The 9,287-nt window shown below is 44.0% G+C and overlaps 1 long non-coding RNA gene across 1 annotated transcript; it reads left to right on the top strand.

Moving 5' to 3' along the window:
• Positions 1-2,558: 2,558 nt before the first annotated feature.
• Positions 2,559-6,450, top strand: LOC132647963 (uncharacterized). The gene is made up of 3 exons (XR_009586288.1): positions 2,559-2,886; positions 3,587-3,730; positions 6,331-6,450. It is a non-coding gene; the product is annotated as an uncharacterized LOC132647963 (long non-coding RNA).
• Positions 6,451-9,287: the final 2,837 nt, after the last annotated feature.

The raw sequence follows: 9,287 nt of genomic DNA, 5'->3' as shown, positions 1-9,287 counted from the left end.
AAACAAATGACATTCTGGAACTGAAGCTTTAGTCACTGAACTTTTCATATTCTAAATGCTGTTCCAATTTATATGAGTTTGGTATATGCATGATAAAGTGTTATCATTATTACGAACTTAAAATGTATCATCCAACATATGGCAAATTTAAAAAAAATATTTTCATTAAATATACAGAGAGGAAAAGAAGGACTAAGCAGATACATTGCATGATACATGGCATGATACTTTAACAGAAGATACTAACAATTTATCTCCTTAAAAATAATTTCACTGTGACTCCTTGTTTACTCAACACACTATGAGCCTTCAGATTTTATTTTACATGACATAGTTCATATCTTCATTTTATCATGAGGCAGTGGGGTGTACAAGAAAACATAACTACCCACCTGCTTGATTATATTTGTGCTATGAATTTGCTTTTGAACGCTAAGTCCTTTTTTTGTTATGTCTTTAAAAACAAATACAACTCTGGGAATTCTTTGAACTTGTGAAGTTAGGAGGAGAAATAACTTTTTTTATCTTTTTTAGTTCTTTTTGCAAAACATTCTTTGTACATTATGGTTCGGCTTAAGAGTGTCCGTTTAAGATATTAAGACTCATAACCAAACCTCCGGCAGAATGCAGGGAACCAAAAAAAAAAAAAAAAGTGTGTGGGGGGGAGTTAATACAACCTGGAGAGGACAGGAGTTCCGCAAGGACTAAATATATCTGGGCACAGGGGTCTTTTATGAGACTGTTTCTCCAAGGACCATGTATGGATGCAACCTAGAGCCCCTGCTTAGATGTAGCCCTTGGTAGCTCAGTATCCAAGTGGGTATCCTAATAAGGGGAACAGGAACTGTTTCTGACATGAACTCGATGGCAGGCTCTTTGACCTCCGGTCCCCACCCCCACCCCCCGGGAGGAGCTGTCTTACTAGACCACAGAGGAGGACTTTGCAGCCAGTCCTGAAGACACATGATAAACCAGTATCAGATGAAAGGGGAGGAGCCTCTATCAGTGGAAAGGGGCAGGGAGGAGATGAGGGTGGGAGGGTGATATTGGGCGGGAAAGAGGGAGCGAGATACAGCAGGGATACAACGTTAACCAACTGTAACTAATACTAAAAAAATAAAAATTAAAAAAAGTGTCCGTTTAAAGTTATGCGCCAAGCAACCACCATAACTCAGCAGCCTCCTGGCAAATCACACGGAGCAATGACCGCCGCGGCACTGCCTGTATTTACAGGCAGAGCCTTGTGCCTCACAGTGACTCAAGGCAGCGATAGCAAACAAGCAGGCTCTACTGACCCTTGAGGGCTTGGGGCTCTCAGCTGGCCACCGCAGCTGGGACTAGGCGAGCTGCTTCCCTGTGCCTCCCGAGGACCGCCTCTAATGCCTCTCCTGACCGGACTCTCCTCATCAAAGACCAGCTTTCTTATTCCCCAACCTTCGCCTGAGGAGATTCCTTGCTTCTGATCTCACAGCACAATCCAGCTAAGCTGTTAATGGGCACTCGATGGGTTTCTCTTCAACAATTCAAAACATGTCTGAGTCTCTGCTGTGGGCAAATGACAGGCTCTAGAGCAAAGAGAGAAAGGAGAGACCACTCTGTCTCAGGGGTTGCCGGCTGTAGAACTGGATAATATACAGTTCAGATTGGTAAGCACGTAGCCAAAGGTAACAAATACTTAAAGGGGAGGTGTCTGAGACAGTGCGTGTGCGGCACTCACAGACACACTGAGGTCCTGTCCTGTCACACACAAGATACAGGCTGCTGTCTGGCCTGTGACCTCCTGCAGCTTCTGATTGGCACAACGTGTCAGCGAATTTGAGGCCAAATTCAGACACAGAGTTCACATGGAAACTCGAATTCTCGGCATCTCTGGTCACACCTGACCCTGTCAGCCCCCTCCTTCCCGGCACACGAGGCTCGGAGTGATGGCCTCCCTGTTGAAGTCAACCACACATCTCTCCTGTCTTTCTTTATTCTTGACATCCAAAGCGAGTCTTGGTGGTTATTTAGCAACATGTTTGGAAAGCAACACAGAAATGTTGTTGTGCTTTTTTTTCCCCATGACTATATTAACAGAAGAAAAGGAAAGAATCAAAGGACCACAGGTTGTAGGAAAAATAGGTGAGAGCATATTGCTTTAAAGAAATAAAAAAAATCCCCTGTGTTTGCTGTTTGCTATTAGGCTACAGAGCCAGTTGCTTCATCTCTTTGAGCATCTGAAGTTTTAGAATCCTTGTTTAGGAAGTGATAGGTATAAATAGCAAGATAGAAAGGGAAAATAAAGAAACTGAGGAGAGGGGAAAAAAATATATATATAGTAAAAAAAAATGGGTGTGTAGCTACTGGGAGATGTAAAATGGCTTAAATCAGATGATGGCTTTGTGGGTGGAGGGGCGAATGTCACACAGAGAGAAGAACCATCTTGAAACGAGTCTTAAAGGTGAATTTGTGATGAGGCTTTAAGCTCCAGAACCAGGGAATCAGGAAAACTAACAAGAGAATCTTTTTCTCATCGGTTTTTGTTTGTTTTTTGTTTTTCTTTTTCCTCTGAAAGGGTGTTGCTCAGGCTGGTCTTCCTCCGAAGCTGAGACTACGGACACATGCACTGCTGAGGGCTTCCTACGCTTCACAGGGCTCTGTCTCATGGACATCACAAAGATAAGGCTGGCTTGCAGCAGCACTCAGCCCTGGAGGAGAGCACTGTCAGAGTCAGCTTTCCAGCACCCCCAAGATTTCCCTTCCTCAGCTAATGTATTGCAGGGTTAGGTCAAGGTCAGGAAGGGGCCCTGAGATGGCAGGTGTGGTGCTGTGGAAATTCCATTGCTCTCCAAGTCTGAATGTCTTTCTGAGGCCTGTTGGGGCAGGCCTTGTGTCCACTCCTCCAAGGTGAGTACACGGGATTGTGCCTGTGGCCACCTCTTTGGCAGAAGATTACCTCTTGTACCAGATGGGAGCTCAGTCCACGCGGTTGCTTGGCCCAGGTCTGGTCACTCAGCCTCTGCAGGAGTCTAACTGGGGTCCGTGTGCTCCTTCAAAGAATTATTGCAGAAGCATGGTTTTACTCTTATCCAACCAAAATCTGTGCACAGTTCTCTGCTCCATTTTCCCCAGATGCTTAGTTCAGCATTTGTAACAACAGTAAGTTGCTTTTTTGCATAGACAAAAAAAAAAAAAAAAAAAAAAAAATCATTTACCAGATCGAGAGTGTTAAAGGTGACAGCCCAGAATGCATTGATTTACAGTCATGAAGACATATCTGGGAGCTTCAGGGGCACAGTCAATTAGCACTTGGTACTTACATGACAGTGCAGGCAGGGATGCATCTGTTCCTGACATCCCAACCTGATTAAGTCTATGAGAATCTATTGTCCTTCTCCAAAACTCATCCTCCACCCGTGATACACTGGGGGGTTTCTGCAGATGTGGTGGGAATTTCCATCCTCGGCATGCCTCAGTTTTAGGTGATTGCTGTAATCTCTAATGCCCTCTGCCAATATTTTAGAATATTTGTGACTTCTGCAGAAAAGGAGCACTGCTAGGGACTTCCTCTCGGCCCCTCCTATTACAATGTCCCTCTCCTCAACAGCTAGAGCTGGGGTTCTGCCAGTTGCCTACTCACGTTTCCGAAAGTTGAGAACACAGGACATTTGGCGTTCTCAAACGCAGCCTCGCCCATGCTCCACCGATTCCTGACAACTCACGTCCCAGTGCGGCTAGCAGATCCTAAAAGGTGGGTTTCTCTCACGATTTAGCACTTTAGAACCAGCGTCCAGAGACCTAAAAATGACCAGGTATTTCCCTTTGCCACGACAAAACTGTCTTGATAAGTGAGTACGTTTCCCTTGAGGGAAAGCTAGCAGAAGCTCATTCATACTGCAATCACGTGAGCCCTTCCTTGTGAGACTGTAGCCTCCTTGCTTTTAAAAGCTCTCAGGAGAACCAGTGAGATGTGCAACTCCACTCAGGCTGCTTAAGGGAGACAGCTGTGCATTAGACGTTAAAAAAAATGTGATTCAATTATTATCATAAAACATTTACAATTTCGGTAGAGGAGAATTATGATTGAAGAAATGTCCCTGACAGAGTTCAGAGTTCAGAGTTCAGGCTCTTACCTCTGGCCCCTACTCCAGTGTAGAAACCTCAGCTGTCTGGTGGTAAGCGATGTCCCCTGGCCTCCGGAGCTTCTTGTAGGGCATCCAAAGAGCATCACATGGCACAATCATGCCTCATCCACAGAAGGACATCGTGATACATTCACGAACACTGAAGTATTTCTCAATGCCCCCTGTTTCTCTGGGTGAGCCGGTAAGCGGTGCAGTAGATGCTCAAATGGATTCTGACTGATCCACACCAGCAGTTTTGTTTATACATCAGTTTCATTTAGTGAAGACTACTATTGGGTCCTGGCTTTGGCTAGCCCGTCGAGCAAACTGTCTAGAGAATCACCTCAGACATTCAAATGGAATGTTGACTGGCGCCTATGGCAGCTGCGCCCACGTTAACGTAGCTGGTCATATCCATAGTATGCTGCTTCTTGCTGAATCTAAAATCATCACGCTGTGCTCCCACAGTTGCTTTCCAGGGTTCTAATAATAATATTAATCTTTCAGTTCTTCAGTGTGTTCATCATAACCTCCTAGATCAAATCCTATGCCCCAGGGTCTATTGGTCTCTAACTTTAGCTATGGGCCTAAGAACCACAAGAAATGGTAGGGCTACATGTCTGTAACCATGCCAGGGTCTTAAAGCAAGAAGAGGATAATTTTTTAAAGGAAAAGGAAACAGCTCAGTGGGACTTAGAAGTTTGTGATTCTCAGAATGATTGGAACCTGCCCAAATGTCCTCATTTCAAATTTTGCTCTTTCCCAATCAATGCCCTAACTTTTACATAAGAGACCTGGCAAGTCTGTGAATTCCATTTGGGTTATAATTATCCAACCTACAGGATGGAAAAATTATACATTAGCCATATGGCTACAGGAGGTATTTTTAGGACAGTCCTGGAAATCTCCCCATCACAGAAACTTGAGCTGAGGATGGGAAATCGTAACCTTTTCTTTAGAGGCAGATAGTCCACTCTGTTGTTCTTTCGGTCTTATTATTTCCTCTCTAAACCTCATTGTAATGGTTAATAGTCTTGTAAAGGCTTTTCTCTATAAACCCTTCACTCCAGAGAGCTACAGGTAATCAACTAGATACTGTGCTCAGAATATGGGGATCCCATTTTCCACTGGTCTTAATTGCTGATCAGTCTAACGGAGGCAGTTAACCGAATCTCAGAGTCGTATCTCGGGGCTGCTACAGCTTTTAGTGACCTCTGGAACCAGATTCTGATAAAGTCGGAGTTCCACCTGGAAAGGGCTTGCCTCTGTAGGTTGAGCCAGGGAAAGCTGATTAAACACAAAGGGAATGAAGCTTGAAAAACTATTGTGAGGACCTGGGCAGCCCAGGATCAAGGAAGAAACATTAGCAGCTTGGAGCAAATTTGGAAATTCAGGAACCACAGTATGTTACTGGTAAGTGCTTAAAGAAGTAAAATAAGCAATTCACAAGAGCTCACCCACAAAGAGCATAAAACTTCATGTTTCCGATAAAGCCAGGCGACCGTCCGCCACAGCTGAGGGAGAATAATGGCGTATCCTATTTTTTGCCTTCCAAATATCATGCAAGATTCCTTGCAGAATCTAAATGAGGCCACATGGTGATTTAAACAATGTATTCTGCAGGCTTCAAGGCACCAGAGTGTAAGGAGAAGTTTGGATGGGTAGACACAGTATTGGATATCAACAGCCAATATTTGACACGATATATAACAATGAGCTTCTCAAAGGTATTTAAAACCTGTGACCAAAATAATCTATAAATAAGCACTCATTTCTTTGCCATTCCAATAAGCCAAGGATTTTAGTGTTCTCATGGTTTTCATTTTTTCTTCTATCTGAATCAGTTACATCTTGAGACTTTAAAAAGGAGAACAATAAAGATAGAAGGACCAAAACATCTTGAGCAGAGCCTAGGAAGAGAGGCTTCAGGAGGCTAGCAAGAAAGCTCTGAGAGTCTGGTCCTAAAGTAGGAGACATTTGGGTGGACAGAAACAGGACTTTTAGAGCCCTGCTAGTCAGCAACACATGTACCATAGTTCTTAGGAAAAACGGAATTTTAGACATGTCGAAACACTTGCTGGTGTGTTTCTTAAAAGAGAGCTTCTCCAAGTCTGCCCCACACACTGCTAGGCACCCCTCGAAGACAGCTTTTTCTGAGAAGACAAGAGTATTTTCCGACAGCATGAAGACACTGTGTGTATTTTCCACCATCATTTTCTTTTCACAGAGCCATGAGAACAGCGGTGGGTGGAGCAGCCCGCCATGGAGGAAGAGCCAGGCAACGGCACCAACTGACATCAGTGTGTTTTCCACCACACACCTGAAAACAGGACGCCTCTCACTTAATGACACAGTAAAACATATTCTGTTCAACTTTAATCCTTGAGGTCACAGCATCTGAATATTCTATGTATCAGAATGTCACTTCTGCATGCCAGTGTGTGGTTTTGTCTCCATGACTGTGAACTGCCCTGGCCTGCTTTTTTTTTTTTTTTTTTTGATAGTTTGTTTTGTTTTTTTTACAGAACACCATTTCCACTGAAAGGAACAATTACCAACAAACTGTTTAATTCTGACTTGTGCATTTGACACCGACATCTCCACATTCACAAAATGCAGCTAGTCACTTGAAGGAAAGATTCTAAGATACATGTCACCAATAATGAAATCTAAGCTCCCAAGTAAAAACGGACATTTATGTCTCTCACAGAACCCAAGCCTTACGCTGCTCCTGGATCCTTGCTCTATACACATGGACAAGGAGGTTTATGCTCACAGGCCTGGTCCACCCAGTGAGGAAGTGAAAGAGAGGCAGTCCAGGCTGAGACCATTTTATTTAAGGGATATCAGTCTGGTTATACTCTCTAGAAGAGAAACTAGTCACTTGACCACCTACCTATAAGGTAGGCTGAGAAATCTTCTCAAAGGGGAAAATTATGTGCTTGGGTAGACAGCCATTACTAGCAAAGGTGGGACACGTGGAAAGCCAGCTATCTCCTTCGCCACAGCTAGAACACCTATCCATATAGGTACGTATGTACAGTCTAGGACCCAGCGTCTGTCTGGATGAGGCATGCTACCAACAAGCCCACATCTGTCAGATGAATGGACAGGGTTACAGAGAGCCACCTGAAAGCATTTTCCAGCTAATCAATCTTTTACGTTCATTATTATAATATACAATTTTAATCTTGTGATAAATTCATTAATCTGTTATCTCTTATCCCATTGTGAATCTATTTGAAGAAGTGAGAATTTTTTCTTTATTTTTTTAGAGATTTATTTTATGTTTAACTATGGTGTGCAGGCATGTGTGTGTGTGTGTGTGTGTGTGTGTGTGTGTGTGAATGCACATGTCTTTGAGCACCGCTGGAAACCACAAGAGGGAGTTGAATCCCTGGACCTGGAGTTACAAGCAGTTGATGAGTGCTGGGAGGCTGACCGTGACTTCTGTACAGGGGCAGATGTTTTCTTAGCCACTGAGCCAGTTCTCAGTTCTAGCACTGTAATGCCTTGGTGGAATAGGCTAGAGGAAACAGGGGAAAGAAGCCAGCACCTTACTGCTAATCCCAGAGCAAGTGCTCACTGGAACCAGACAGGTGTCGTATGTGAGCTTTGACAGGCAACAGGGGAGTGCTGTTGAGAGTCAGGAAACAGCCCTGGCACAGTGAGGCTTTCTGAGAACAAATGAGCACCATCAGCCCCAGGAGAAAGCAACAAAGGGGCCCCAGGAGAGCTACTAGCAAAGCGGCTATTTCCTGGTTTTTTTTCCAGGGCAGGTATATTTAACACACCTTCCTGGGTCCACATTCAGATAGAGACAAATAGGATGTACGGAATCTCCCATGGCTTCAGGTTTTCAGAAAGCTTAATGCAATTTCCTGGCTTTGTAGTTGTTTAATCTAGGCAAGTAAGAGGTTATAAACTCAACAACATTATGACTAAGATCAATGTGCTTGGAATGTCAAGTCTTGGTGGTCAGTTGCCCAGGAAGGCTAGTTAAATCTACCTGCTTGGTGACCTCGGGTTAAAACAAACCATGGTTCTCTTATTCCACGGCTCTTGTCAGTCCACCCTCAAAGGACTTAACTCCATCATCCCTGCTTGGCACTGGTGCCTCCATCTCTGAAGGGTGAGACAGTATCACTAAATTTAACAGCATCTCATAACAATGTGGGTAAACATGGTTTATTTATTGTTATGTGTGCATGCATATGATACATGTGTGTGAGTGCAGGACCAATGGGGACATCAGTGGACAGTTTCAGGGAAGTGTTTCTCTCCTTCTCAGTGGGCTCCGGGATTTAATTTGGGGCATCAGGCTTTTGAAGTCAAGCACTTTTATCAGCTGAACCATCTACCTGGCCCAATATGGATTTTTGTAGCCTTTGACTTTTTAAAACCTACTTTATTTGGGGTTCCTTATGTCTCTTTCTTCCTCCCTTTTTCATTCCAATCCCTTCCAACACCCCAACCCCAGGCAGGAGAGAAAGAAGTAGTTTGTTGGGGTGAATCCACTCTTCGTCTTCAGGATACCAGCAGCCATGTCAAACAGCAAACCAGCAATGCAGCAATAGCGAAAGCAGCAACAAGGTCCAGCAACAGCAGCAGCAAGATTCAGCGGAAGCTTCACAAAGAATTCCCCAGAGCTTTTCTCTCTAGGAAGCACAGCAAAGGGATGCAAAGCGTTATGATACGAAGCCATCTCTCTCTCTCTCTCTCTCTCTCTCTCTCTCTCTCTCTCTCTCTCTCCCCACCCCTGCTCCTACCCATACCTTTCTAAAGTCTACACAAGGAAGTCCTTCAGCTGGCCAAAACCACTCACCTAAATGAGACAGTTTTCTGTTGACAAGGATCACTCACCCCCTCAGGAGGCTGCTGTCAGCTGATAAAGATCACATGCCCCTCGAGAGGTCACTATCAGCCATGGACAAAGCATTCCTACATCCCACACTTGAACTACAAAAAAACAAAAACAAACAAACAAAAAACAAACAAACAAACAAACAAAACACATCCATACAATACAACCAAAACTTCCACCACAGATTTTAATCAGAATTTCTATGTAAAAGATTTTCTTTGACTAGAATGAGTAATTTGAATACACTGCTTTGGGCCAATGATAAGCCAGCCAGGGTTCCTTGATGTGACAGAAGGCTGAGCTGGGAAGCATTTGGACCT

This window comes from Meriones unguiculatus, chromosome 15, assembly GCF_030254825.1.
Source record: "Meriones unguiculatus strain TT.TT164.6M chromosome 15, Bangor_MerUng_6.1, whole genome shotgun sequence".
Lineage (NCBI taxonomy): Eukaryota > Metazoa > Chordata > Mammalia > Rodentia > Muridae > Meriones > Meriones unguiculatus.
Note: the sequence above shows the minus strand (reverse complement) of the source record. Positions and strands in the feature narration are given on the sequence as shown.